Source organism: Diabrotica undecimpunctata, chromosome 3 (assembly GCF_040954645.1).
Source record: "Diabrotica undecimpunctata isolate CICGRU chromosome 3, icDiaUnde3, whole genome shotgun sequence".
NCBI classification, from domain to species: Eukaryota; Metazoa; Arthropoda; class Insecta; order Coleoptera; family Chrysomelidae; genus Diabrotica; species Diabrotica undecimpunctata.
The window spans coordinates 69,674,353-69,689,441 of NC_092805.1; the positions used below are offsets into that span (position 1 = coordinate 69,674,353).

At 31.8% G+C, this 15,089-nt stretch overlaps 1 protein-coding gene across 2 annotated transcripts in view; it reads right to left on the reverse strand.

Moving 5' to 3' along the window:
* Window positions 1–15,089, reverse strand: part of LOC140436891 (facilitated trehalose transporter Tret1-like) — a 132,270-nt gene that overhangs the window by 40,752 nt on the left and 76,429 nt on the right. The window lies entirely within an intron of this gene.

A 15,089-nucleotide genomic window follows, 5' to 3' on the forward strand; every position in this document is an offset into this window, starting at 1 on the left:
AGAAAACTGAAGAACTGAAACTGAAATACAAGAAGTTATATTGGTTATTAGGTAGCAGCTCACAATTAAAAAACGGAATTAGTGTACAAGCAAATGCTCAATCCAGTGTGGTTCTATGGTCTATTATATATGTATATATATATATATATATATATATATATATATATATATATATATATATATATATACAAGCTGTACTAGTGAGAGTAATTGTGCTTGCCTTAGGAATATAGTCAACCGCTGTGTTATATCGGCAACATAGACCTACATGAAGAACTACGTGTGGAAACAACTAAAGAAGAAATATAGAATATTTCCAAGGGTCACGAAAAACAACTCCATAACCCTACAAACAGAGAACTGTTGGAACTGCTAGATAATCAAAATCTAGTCCGCAAGTTTAAACGCACCAAATGTTTAGAACTTTTGTGATAGTGATAAATGTATAAATTTCCGTTTATATTTGAGTAGTGACTCAAGCCACAACAATCAAGGATGCAACAATAATTAATAAATTCTAACGTGAATCATTGGGCATACCTAGGACAATAAAGTAGCAGATCAAGTTAAATATAAAATGATGGTTAATTATATGAATTGGTGCATTATTCTTTTAATACATAAAAGAAAAATTCAATATATTCTTTTTGAATCACACCGTACAGATTGAACAAAATAGATAAAAATTAATATTAAATATTATTAGATCTTGACGACAAACGTACAAAATAGATAAAAATAAACAGGAAAGTAAGACAAGGCTGCTGTATGGCTGCATTTATCTTCAATGTAAATGTAGACAACATACTGTGTAAATGGAATGAAAAATATGTAAATAAAATGTATCTTGATAAAAAACTACAAAAAAATAACAACTACGAAATAAAAATATTTGCACACAAATAAAAATATCAGCTTTTACTAGCACATCCTCAGTGAAATCCCAAATTGTTGGTCCATTTTTTTACGGGTTTTGCTCAGGATTTTAAAGAACCGCTTCGATTGACAAGAAATTTGAAATACGTAGAGGAAACATAACAAAGAAAAAAACTTACATAGTGGCAATGTGTACTTTTACGAAGTTCTTCACGCCTAAAATTGTTGATTTCCTACCTAGAAAATGCATGTTTTTGGGTGATTTTTTAAAAATAACTTGAAAACAGTACATTTTAACCGAAAAGTCATAAAAATAAAAAAAACCTATAAAATAACAATTAAAATGTTTTTAATATTTATCGCGTCTATAAAACCCGAGTTACAATCTGATAAAGGCGAAGTATTTAAATTAACCTACAATTGAAACTTTTATCATCAAAAAACGCAAACAGAAGATATTTTATGAGCAAAATGCTCACAGTATTTATTGAGAGCTTTAAAATAAGCATAACTAAACTCTCATCTCGTTAAATTTTTCATTTAATTTTCCACAGAAAAGGTAATTAATCTTATTCTACGTACAATTAGCTTTATTTATGTATTAACAACGGATCAAAAAATTTGAACCAGTTTAAAATGCCTAGATTTGAAAAAAACCTTAAGTTAATACAAAAATATTTTTTAAAATTTAATAAAATGTTTCCATTTTTTCAACAGAGATATGAAAAATATGCATTAATACGAAAATGTGTTTTTTTTGCTAAAAATATTTTGTTTTTTAAATTTTTATATGATAAAAACTAATTGATAGGTTGACGTTTCAAGTTTGCATAATAAGTGAAAAGTTTTTTTTTTATATATAATAACGGATTTATTACGGCTGTCGCCGCTTCTCCGCCCCCAATTTCCATCTTTTTCTGTCATATGCAGTTGCCTCTTCTAAGTCTCTTGCCGCCATTGCTTCATCAATATCGTTGCGCCAACTTCTCCGTGGTCGTCCTCTCTTTCTTCTTTCAGGAGGGATCCATTCCAGTACTCTCCTAGGCCATCTGTACTCTGGCATTCTTTTAACATGTCCGAACCAGATTAATTGTTTTCTTTCTATTTTAAACCCTTTAAACCGCATGATTTAAAGCCACAAAAATAATCCACAAAATTTCCTACTATAAAAGCTTTTGATCAATTAGATCTACTGATTTTAACTTCAATTTACTGATTTATTGTTACTGAAACACTATATCGATCTACTAAAAAATATGTAATGATAAAATCATGTTTAAAAAGTGATTACTATATTAGTGTTCAATTATAAATTAAAAAAAAATCTATTTATAATACAACCATTACAAATACATCCATTATTCTCAATCTACTGAAGAAATAAAATATGAGCTGATAACCTTTCTGGTGCCGGTTTAGGTTTCAGTCAATTCCATACAATTACGCGTCCTCTCTCTTTCCTTGTGCAATTGTATATTTTCCAAGAGCAAAAGACGCACAAACTAATACTTATACGGTTTATATATAAATTATTGGTTACTGTGAACCTAGTAGATCCATGGTATAGATATGGAGATTCTATATTATGTATCGAAATGAAAGCGGGTCAACCAGTGAACACCTGCTGTGAAATTTTTTTTATAAATTTCATTGTCCAAGGTTGTTTATAAGGGTTGAAAATATTAAATAGTTTCAAAATAAAATAAAAAATGAGTAAAATAAAACTATGAGTATTAAATTGATTTCAATTCACTATAAAATGCATTGTTAGATAATTTTCTTTGCAAATTTTGTCATAAAGGATACTTTTTAAGGGTTAAAAAATAGTTATATATTATAAAATACATCTCCATATAATAAAAGAGTCTTTATGTAACATACTTAAACATCATTCAGATTTAAATAACGCATAAATCTGCAGTTTTTACTTTTTGTCCAAAGAAGTAGTTTTTACCCCTAACAACAAAAACCACACATTTCGAACATAAAACTTTTGATGTGGAAGGTGGCTTAAGCTTACTTGCAAAATTTCAATAACATCGGTGGGGTTCTTTAAAATTCTGAGGTTTTACACATTTTACCGTGAAAGGATTGACTATGTTGTTAACAATCGCATATGAGAACAATGTTACCATAAATTAAACAAAAATTTAATTTAAGTTTATACTTAATTATCCATGAACAGAGTCAATAAAGTATCATTAAATAACCCCATTGACAGATTCGACAATGGATGACAATCAAATACATCTAAAAATGATTGTTTTAACACTAGGACGCCCAAGAAAACACTGGGACCGCAACCTGCACTAGCATTTAATACCTGAAGCGAAGAAGAAGAAGGAAAGAAATATATCTTAATTACAAAATGTTTGATGTTTTTTTGGCTTTGTCTTTCTGAAATAGGAAACCGTTTTCAAAATACAATTTTTAAGTAATAAGGAATATTTATGTGAGAATGAGAAGGTATATGATTTTGTTAGTGTGGAAACCACAGGAACTAATTCCACTCATAATTTTATCTTAGCTATCTCGCTTATAAAGTGATATAAGGTTGAATGTTCGAATAAATAAATTTAATCAAATAAAAGGCAGATATCGAGCGCAGTTTTTTTATTAAATCTTGCAAATACTTTTGCTACTAGAGCATCTCCAGGGGCATCTGAAATAAGCCAAGAAACGTTTTTTCAACTGAAGAAAATTAATTAACTTCGAAAAACTCGAAGTTGATGGTTGATAAAAATTTTTTATGTAATATAACGTTTTAGACTTACTTCGTCAAAGGCTATAGCGGGATAAAATGGTCAAAAGTGCCCCCGCACCGATCTGCACCACGACGTATGCTTTCAATAAAGCGTATAAAAACATGGCTTCACACAAATTTTCAGCTTCCCAGATGCCATAGAACCTCTTAAATCCAAAAAAGAAGCTTTTTTCAACTTTATTTTTTTCTGGACGCCATTTTGTTTTAAAAAATCTAAAAAAATTCCTGAAAATGTATCTTTTGAATACAAAATAGCCTGATTTTTTTTTAAATTTTTATATTGAAAATTGAGCCTAGGAAAAATTATTAAAATTTTCAAAAATTTTTAAGGTTATGTTAATAATTTTTGGCTAACTTTTAAATAGTAATTTTTTATGTATTTTTTTTTTTCGTTCTTTTGAATGGCCAAGGCAGAATTTTCAATTTTTGAGCGGAAAGCATCAAAAAATAAAAAAAAAAACCGTTTTTTTACTCACTTATTTGCACATAACCTCAAAACTCAGTTGGTAATTCAACACTTTTTCTTTCACATTATTAAATTCTATTGTAAAAGTCCCCATTTAATTTCTTTCATAAAGATAAAATTCGAAAATACCACGTCTTTTATCCTTTTCGCACTTTTTTTACCTTACCTCAAAATAGATGTATGCTTTTCCATCTATTTTCTTACGGGCTATAAATCAGCATTGTTAAAATAATCAGTTTTAACTTACAAATTCTCAAATTGCAAAAAAATCGGATTTTTCTAATAGTTTCACAGTTTATTGGTTGATAACCTTAAAATCTAGTAGATAAATGATAGAATTTCTGCGTATTTTTTTTTTCTTAAACAGTCAAAACTTAAAGAAAACTGTTTCTATGCATTATTTCTATTTTGACTCGTTAATTGCATAAAGTAATGTATCTCTAGGATCACCTAGATCGAAGAATATTAATATTATTATTATTGAAATATTTTTTTAACATTGTAAAAATTGTTTTATAAATTCATTTGGATATAAACGAGGACATATATAAAATATTTGTTTACAAAAATATTTATTATTATGAAATTGTTATACAATAGGTTTGTTCCGTGGTTGTGTGGATGCGTGTGTGATAAACTTATTTACCACGAAAACAAAAATAAAAATAATAAAATTGAATAAAACGTAGAAAAAACTGTTAATAATATTTATTATTGTAAAGTGTAATTAATTCTCGAAGGGATTGAATGTACCGCGGTCCAATGCAAATTGTTTCTTAATGATTACTAAAACTAAAACTAAACTCAACACTGAACACACGTTCTTTGTTTTTAAAAGCCAGACGATAAACTTTTATTATCGGGCTGGTCTCTTGTGATGTCATTGCTTACTTCGTATTATATTTCGTTTCCCATAAATCCAACGTACTCAAAATGTATAATTAAATTGTCCAGCTTATCTGTAGTAAATAAATATATTGAGAAACAAATTTCAATTTTTTTTTCATTTGTATTTCTTATGTGTATAACCAATTGCAAAAATATAAATTTTAGTATGAGATTGTTTTATTTAATTTTTGAATACAAAAGTTTAATTATTCGTAATTAGCTTCTCGCTACAACACCCCCCTTCGAGAAATATGGATAATACATACACATTTACAATGAAAATTGAATAGGTATATCATAAAAAGACAATGTTTACACGAGAAAAAAAATTACACTAAAAAAAATGTTAGACTGAAAAAAAAAATATTTTAACTGAAAAAAATGATTTAACTTACACTTGCTTGAGAACTTATCGTAAATCTCGTTTGTCTCTTGAGTCTGCTATTCTCAAAATTGTTGTAGGTGTTTGTTTCTCTGGACACTGTGATTGTCTCTGGTTCTCATACGCAGGTTTCAATCTATCGATGGAAATTGTTACTTCTTTTCCGTTTACACGGACGATAATTGTTTCTCGTTTAATTACTGAAAAAGGTCCGTGATATAGGTTATCTAAACGGTTTTTGATTGTGTCACGTCGGACAAACACGTGAGTGGTGGTTTTCATCTCTTTGAAAATAAAAGTGCTTTTGGACCAATGTTGCGACCGGTATTTAGGACGGAGATTTTCGAAATGGTATCGTCTTTAAAAGTGTCTTTAAATAAATGTGAACATTGTCGTCGGCGTTTCTTTGCGACGAAAACAATAATTCACCGGGCAAATACAATGGTTCTTCATAAACGAGCTCGGCGGCTGAAGTACCTAAATTTTCTTACCACGCTGCTCGTATGCCCAGTAACACTGAAGGTAGGCTTTTGGTCCATCGAATATTTTTATGGAATCGAATTGCTGCTTATAATTGTCGATGAAATCTTTCCACCATGTCATTTTCTTGAGGGTGATAGGCGGTTGTTCTTAAATGAATAGTTCCAGTTAATTTGCAGATTGATTTAAAAATATGTGATTCGAATTATCGACCTTGATCCGTTGTGATACGCTTGGGAGTGTCAAAACGAGCTATCCAATCAGAAAAAAATGTTCTGGCTACTGTATCCGCTTCTTAATTGTGCATTGGGAAAGCTTCCGGCCAACGCGTGAAACGGTCGACACATGTTAAACAGTATCTGTTTTCTTCAGAAATCGGCATCACTATAATGTCTATTTGAACATGTTCGAATCGGCTGCAAGGTGGTAGGAAACTTTTAGTCGGTGAAACAATGTGGCGCGATATTTTTGATTTTTGGCACTGTAGACACGCTCGAGTCCATTTTCTCACATCTGATTTGATTGAAGGCCAAACATATCGATGTGTTATCATTTTCACAGAACTGTTGCTTCCAGGATGTGCTAAAGTATGCATGGTGCTAAAAATTGCATTTCGGAGTAGTTTCGGTACAAATGGTCTGGCTGTAGATGTTGCTACGTCACAGTACAAACTAACGTTTTGTTCCGGAAACCGTATTTTCTTTAATTGCAACGATGTTTTCTCTCTTAAGTACATTTTTAGTTCTGGATCTGTTTCTTGTGCAAGAGCTAAGTCCATGAGGTCGATATCTTTCGAGATAGTGCGTTTGCTACAATATTTGTTAATCCAGAGATGTGCTGAATTTTAGTGCAAAACTGTCCTATAAAATCTAAATATCGAAATTGTCTAGGACTGCATTTGTCTAGCTTCTGTGTAAACACGAAGGTGATTGGTTTGTGATCAGTGTATATGGCTATGTCTTTGCCTTCGATCATATATCTAAAATGTTTTATAGCTAAATATATAGCCAATAATTCTCTGACTTGCGCACTATATTTCTTTTCACTAGGTGAGAATTTTTTGGAAAATAAAGCTAAAGGTTTCATACTGTATCCGTTTTTTGTTGTAATACAGCTCCAGCACAAAAATCGGAAGCATCACAAGTGATGGAGATACCAACATCGTTTACAGGGTGGCCCAGTAAAGTAGCGTTAGCTAAACTACTTTTACAGTCCTCAAAGGTTTGGATCCGCTGTGGTGCTGAAGCATTCAATTGTTGCTTTTCCTTTTAAATTTCCTTTTAGGGCATCATGTATTGGTGCTTGAAGCTCTGCTGCATTGTGTATAAACTTTGCAGCTGTTACTTTTTCTTGGGGAGATTTGACTCCTGCTGTTGATACTGTATATCTCAAAAATGTAGTCTCGCTTTTGCCGAACTGACACTTTGCTGGATTAATCACAACGCCAAATTGCTTAAGCCTTTTGATAATTTCTTCTAAATGCGATATATGCTGCTCTTCCGATTCTGATGCAATGAGAATGTCATCGATGTAGGCGTAGGCGAAATCAAAACCACGTAAAATTTCATCTATGAAACGCTGGAAGGTCTGTCCTGCGTTTTTTAAACCAAAAGGCATATATACATATTCGTACAGTCCAAATGGTGTGGTAACAGAAGTTTTTGGTATATCTTCGGTGGCTACTGGTATCTGGTTGTATGCTTTAGCTAAATCTATTGTAAAGAGAATGATCTTAGACGTCGATATTCTCCACAGGGTATCCATTTCTTACCTTTCTTCGGGATCATATGTAGTGGTGTAGACCAGCTACTTTTTGATGGTCTTATATTGCCTAGTCGAATGAGATTTTCAAGTTCTTTTTTAGCTCATTGCAATTTGTTAGGTGCTAATCGTCGAGGCTTAGAGAAAACGGGTGGACCTTGTGTTGTATCAATGTGGTGCTTGGTTTGATATTGAATGTATTTCAGAAAACCGGCAGGTCGCGTGATTTCCGGAAACTAAGCTAACAGCATATGGTAACGCGACACTTTCGCGATTGTCTTTACGCTGCTATTGAAACAATATTTGACGAGTCCCTTCGTTCGAAGAGTTGTAGTACTGTCTATTAAGCACTGGTTAGCAATGTCTACTAGGAGAGCGAAATGTGATAAGAAATCAGCTCATATCGGCTTTCAAATGTCCGCCACTACGAAACGCCACGTAAAATCACGCCTTTATCCAATATTTAATGTCAATTTAACATAAAAAGGCGGCGAGACTATGGGCTTGGATCGGATGCCGCACTTACCGATTGCCCGTGTAGTTTTCCTGGTGCTTGCACAGAGATGTGCACTTTTGAGCCCTATCACCAAAACGGTAGTGATACCAACATATTATGTCACTATGATGTTCCCTACTGTGGCTTCTGTTTCTATGGTATGGTGTTCCTCTTGAGGTTCTGCGGTTACGACGGTGTGTATTAGTTTGTGGTTAAGCAGTCGCGATGTTAGCTAGCTGAATTTTCATTTCAGCTAATTCGGCTGTTAATTTTTCGATGGTGCTTTAAAGAGCAGTGGCCGTTTCCGAAATTTGTGTTCTAGGAGCTACGGCTTCGAAAACTGTATCTGCTAGCTCGGCAACTGTGTCCAAATTAGAGTTTGACTGGGTAACTAAAATAGCCTGTGTAGAGGATGGCAGTCTACCTAACCACAGAGATCTTATAATATTATCTGGTACAGTTGTGCCTGTCAATGACTGTAAATGTCGTAAGAATTGAGAAGGTATTCGATCGTCTAATTGTTCATGCTTGAGTAATCTTTTAATTTTTTGTTGTTGTGATGCACTGAGTCTCTTAATTTATTCTGGTTTTAACTTTACATACCTGCCTGTAGCTGGTGGTGATACAATGATGTCTCTCACTTCGAGTATGTATGCCGTTTCTAGATTAGCAACTATATAATTGAATTATGTTGCGTCACTTGTAATGTTTGCTATCGCAAATTGGTTTTTTACTTGCAAAAACAATATTTCGGGATCGCTGGCCCAGAACGGTGGGATTAGCTTGTCGCTACATGTTATTTAAATTAACAGTTTAAACATTCAATTACATTTTAGTCCTCATCTATGACTGCTTCAACATCAGATGTAAAAATTTCTGATAGAATTTTGGCTGGTCTTATGATTCTCGATTTATATCTTGTATTACTGAGATATTATATTACTGCGGCTATATGAGAACATGAACCCACAGTGCATAATCCATTTACACAGTCACATGCGTGCGGGAAATACCACCATACCCAATTGAATCAAGTTTATACTCAATGTAACATTTATATTTCTTACTGCTTATATGCCTGGATCTTATCAGTAGGTACTTTAATAATATTTGGTTTCATTGTAAAATACTCCAAAATGATGTTATTACTATCATCCATCAACTCAGCCAAATAGCAAATAGCTTGACCTAACTGATAGGTTCCCGAAAAAAAATTTTGAGATCCCTTTCAGTCATCTCTGGAAAGTTAATGATTCTTACGATTCTAATGGACCAGCTTTTGGTATAGGTTTATTATCTAATTTTTGATAAGGAAGCTTATATTTTTTGCCAAGAATTCCATGAATGGCTTCTACAACCCACCTCAATTTAGTTATATAGCGTGATTCATTTGATTCAGCCGTGGTCAAATTGGATCTTTTTACTTTTTAAGACAGGCATAAGAATCTTAAAGCCAAGCCTTTCTAAGTAAGGTACAACATCCCTAAAACCTGTATCCATGATACACACATCTCCTTTCCTCATGATATATTTTATACCATTTGGATCATCCATTACTTTTTTCATGATAGTTACATCATTTTCAGTGACATAAAATGGACCAGGGAGATCTACAACATATCCATCTGTACTACAAATAGTAAAAGGTTTGAGCAAGGGTTTTTTTTCTGAGCTAAATACGACTTTCGCTGATAATCGTTATTTTGACTCTTTGGTGATGTAAGTATGTTCCATCAAAAACCAAACCAAGTTCAAGTTCGTCCGACAAGTTAAAAAGTTTTTTTGCGTATATAGAAGTATGGTCACGTATTAGTTCTTCTCTTTTGATACTTTTAGCACCAAAATATTTCGGTAAAACATCTTTTTCAAAGGAATGGATTACTAATTCACAAAAATCTGAAATTTTTATTTCATTTTCCATTTCAAATACTTATGAAATAAAATTATTCGATGAACAAGTGCGGAATTTGAATAAAACTATAACCAGAATTTGTGTCACGTCTTTACAATGTGATGTTCTCATGGACACTAACAATTCCTTCAACTGCTGCAATTGAGAGCTGGGCATTTCCGTGCTTGAGTGAGAACTCATTGGTTGACTTTGACTACTAGGCGTAGATTCTACTTCCGCTACGGTTTTTTTTTGTGCCAAAAAAAAACGAGTCGTCTACATTGACCACACAATTTAGACCCAATATGAACATCTTGTACATTCAACTGCTTAAGATCGGCTTCAGCTTCACTATTAGAATTGATGACTTTAATCTGATCTGGTTTTCTACTTAAAGAAAGTCTCATGCAAACGCTACATTGATCAGTTTCGTTATCCATGTTTAACAGAGTACTGAAAAAAAATTAAAATATATTAGGGCATCAGAAATATAAGTAGGAATTAAAGAAGCTATAAAAGCATAATAATTAAAATTCTAAAAACTTGATCAACACAGTCAACGAATAATAGCTATTTCTTACGCAAAAAAGATTAAAATGATCATTTAATTCTTTTAAAATAATTTAGATTGTCATTTAATTCTTTTTTGGTCAATAAAAAGTAATTAAACAGTTGATAATATTTTTTAAAAACAATTGAATGATCACTTAATTCTGTTTTAAGTTAAAGCGAATTGAAAAAGAATTAAATAGTTGATTAAATCTTTTTCAAAGATTAAGATTATTAATTTAATATTTTTGACGGAATTAAACGATGAATAAAATCCATTTTGATATAAAGCAAATTAAAAAAGAATTTATTGATTGATTTAATATTTTCAAAAGAATTCAATTAATAGTTTAATCTTTTTAAGAAAACTAACCAAGTAATCATTTACTACTTTTTTTATTAAAGAAATGTTGAAAAAAAATCAAATTACCAATTTTGTTAGATTTTATATAAATTGGATAAACTTAAAATCAATAAGACAGCGGCTTCAGATCTTTTTTTTTAATCATGTCACAAATCTCTTCCTTAACTAATGCAATATATGTTTTTAGCATCAAGAATTAAGAACTAAAGGCACTGTTTCTGTTGAGTAAGTTTGTACATGATATATAAAATAAAAGAAAATTAAAATTTTTACACTGAGAAAGCGGAGATGTAGGTTATTATTCTTTTTATTAAAAAGAAAAGAGTTATAGTTTTATTTAAATATGTACTCATTAAATTCACAATGTTGGACAATCATTTTATAATCTCATCTGGATCATGAATTTCAACCAATAGTATATTTACATGGAGGTACCTTTTATTACTGCCTATAAGCTCCTTCAGTTCTTGTAATGCTGCAAAGACTCCTTACCCTTTTAAAAAATTATTTTTAATCAAAATGCATGAAAATTCTAAGATTTTGCTTCCGTAAAAGGGTTCACTGGAGTCAAAAGTGTTTGATAATGTTTTATATCTTATGTTATGAAATATATTAAACTAAGAAAAACTAATATAGAAAGATAAAACTCAAAGTACTAACACTTAAAATTTACAATATTACCCAAGAGATCTTACGCTGTTAATCAATTTTAGCAAAAAAGTAAAAATTAGGTACTATTTTAATTTAAAAGTCATTTAATTATCTATGACAGGAAGCCTCTTACTGTGAAGGTCAGTCAAGTGCCGCTAATTAAATGAAAAATAATTAATAATAAAACATATTTACCTGTAATTATTATTCTAACATCAAGAGACCAAAAAAAGGATTTTACATTACAGGTTGAAATTCATGACCCGGATGAGATTATAGAATAATTACAAATGTACCTACAGTCCTTTGAAAATCAAAAAATAAATCAAATACAATATGAATATTAGCTTTTGAATAACTATGATTAATTCAAAATATAGGAGCTAATATATTTCATTAGCTAAGCTAAAACTTACACTCTTGATCTTGACTTATCTATACTTACTGAAATTGATATTAGTAGGCAAGCACAATTTAACTTTCACAAATCAACCTCTGACGATATCCCAAAATTCACATTTACTATGATGCACAATAGTAAATGCGACACTCTTCGTTTAATTAATGAATCGATCGATACAAAATATTGATATATATCGCACTTTGATAATTTAAGTTCGAGGATATCGTAACTGACCCCGGACGCATACGCGCGCCTATGTGATAATTTTAAAATACTTGATTCTTTCGATACTGTTAGTTTTCAAGGGATAATATTGCAACGGATTTTAGAAGAAAAGGATTATTTGATAATAAGGCTAAGATAGTCAAAGCGATACAAAGGCGACAACAAGGCGAAAGCAATGGCGACAAAAACAATGTCGCAACGCGCATACTACCATTGTCGTTGTCATGGTTACGGATCATGCGCGTAACATACATGGTTGTTGTCGCCACTACTTTCGTCTTAAGTATTGCCGCGCCGTCGCCGTCGACTTTGTGTCGCTTTGACTGTGTTAGCCCATAGAATACGATACGCGCGTCTATAGGATATAATGGCAATTATAATATTTAACTTTAAACTTCGATTTGACCAACTACTTCGAGAATTTCAATACGACTAGAGATTTTCGATATTAACTCACAACGGATTTTAGGACAAAGGGATGATACATCCTATAGGCGTGCTCTATCATTAGTAACTTATTTATTTTGATAAACATTTTCACTAGACTATATGTAGGCAATATTGTTGAGGAAGGGACAATCTTAAATCTAATGGTTTTTTTCGAGTTTTGACTATCTAAGAAAAAAAAAACAAGTGTTATAACAAAATTGAAGGGTGCCAATAAAGTGGAAAAATATTAGAAAAACACGATTATTTTTTAAAAATTTGAGAATTTGTAAGTTAAAAATGATTATTTTCACAATGATGATTTATGACTTGTAAGAGAATAAATGAAAAAGCATACATCTAACTATCTGATTTTGAGGTAAGGTAAAAAAAAGTGCGAAAAGGATAAAATACGTGGTATTTTCGAATTTTATCTTTATGAAAGAAAAAATGTTGAATTAGCAACTGAGTTTTGAGGTTATGTGCAAATAAATGAGTAAAAAACGGTTTTCTTTTTGATTTTTGATGCTTTCCGCTCAAAAATTGAAAATTCGGCGCTTTGGCCATTCAAAAGGACGAAAAAAAAATACATAAAAATTACTATTTAAAAATTATTAACATAACATAAAAAATTATTGAAAATTTCAATAATTTTTCCTAGGCTTAATTTTCAATATAAAAATTAAAAAAAAATCAGGATATTTTGTATTCAAAAGATACATCTTCACGAATTTTATCAGATTTTTTAAAACAAAATGGCGTCCAGAAAAAAATAAAGTCGAACACAGCTTCTATTTTGGATTTAAGAGGTTCTATAGCCCCTGGGAAGATACAAATTTGTATGAAGCCATGTTTTTATATGCTTTATTGAAAGCACAAGTTGCGGTGCAGATCGGTGCGGAAGCACTTTTGACCATCTTATCCCGCTATAGCCTTTGGCCTATCCAACAATATATTGAGAATATCAAAAACATTAAAAATTATACATTAACACAACACGACACAAGGACAAACAGTTTAAAATTAAAAAAAAACGACGAAGCTACATATTGGTTGGCATCAGGAGAAAGAATGGCTCCTGGTCTTAACAGAAATGTTAAAGTGACTTGTGACATATGACAACTTGGATGGCCAGTCACAATCAACAATCAACTTGGAGGGTCAACATTTATTATCCAGTAAACATAATTTTAACATCAATACTGGTTCATCTATTTTACATGACATTAGTAGAAAGAAAAACTACTTGGAGTTGGATTTATTGGATGATTTGGAAATTACAAAAAACCCATTAACAATCTATTAATTTCATATTTGGGTGAACATTTCTATTTTATTCTTCAATAATTTACAAAACTAGCTTAATCAGGTTCAATTGATCCATAGTTGGCGTTGATTACACTCTCCATATCTCTTCTTTTCTACAGTATTGATAGTGCTTGGTAGACCCTTTTATTGTAGTCAACCATCCACTATCTAATAGATTGTTTAGTCTATTTCTTGCATTCATTTTCTACGTCCATTTCAGTTGCCCCCAAACTAACACCCTAATTATTACAGACAGGTTTGAGTGTGAGATCTGGATTATGCAATCTACTTAAAGTAATCTATATAATTTCATATTTTATCAGTTGATTTCCTATAGTAGTGTCAGTGGTACCTTTGGTCAATGCGCAGTTTCATTCTTCTTCTTAGGGTACCTGTCCGTTCCGAACGTTGGCGATCATTCTGGCTATGATTTTGTTGGTTGCTATACGAAAAAGCTGTGTCAAGGCCTTTCTATACCATGCTCTCAGGTTAGCAAGCCAGGATATTCTTCTTTGTCTTGGGGCCCTTTTTTCTTCAATTTTACCTTCCAAAATGCATTGAAGTAGCTCGTATCTGCCTTGATTTCTTATTATATGTCCCAAATACTGCAGCTTACGGCTCTTCACGATGTTGACCAAATCCGCAGTTGTGTTCATCCTCCGCAGTACTTCTTCATTGGTGACTTTGGTATCTTCAGGATGCTTCTGTATGACCATAGCTCAGTTTCATAAAATTTTAAAATGTGCAGATCACATCACCATGATTGTGACTGCCCATACAAGTTGTCATCTGTCACATGTCACTTTAACATTTCTGTTAAGATCAGGAGCCATTCTCTCTCCTGATGCCAACCACCAATATGTAGCTTCGTCATTTTTTTAAATTTGAAACTGTTTGTCCCTGTGTTTTGTTGTGTTAATGTATAATTTTTAATGTTTATGACATTCTCAATATACCTATTGTTGGATAGGCCAAATTTGACGAAGTAAGTCTAAAACGTTATATTACATAAAAATTTTTTATCAACCAAAGTTAATTAATTTTCTTCAGTTGAAAAAACGTTTCCTGGCTTATTTTAGATGCCCCTGAAGATGCTCTAGGAGCGAAGGTACTTGGGCAAGATTTAACAAATAAACTGTGCTCGATATCTGCCTTTTAT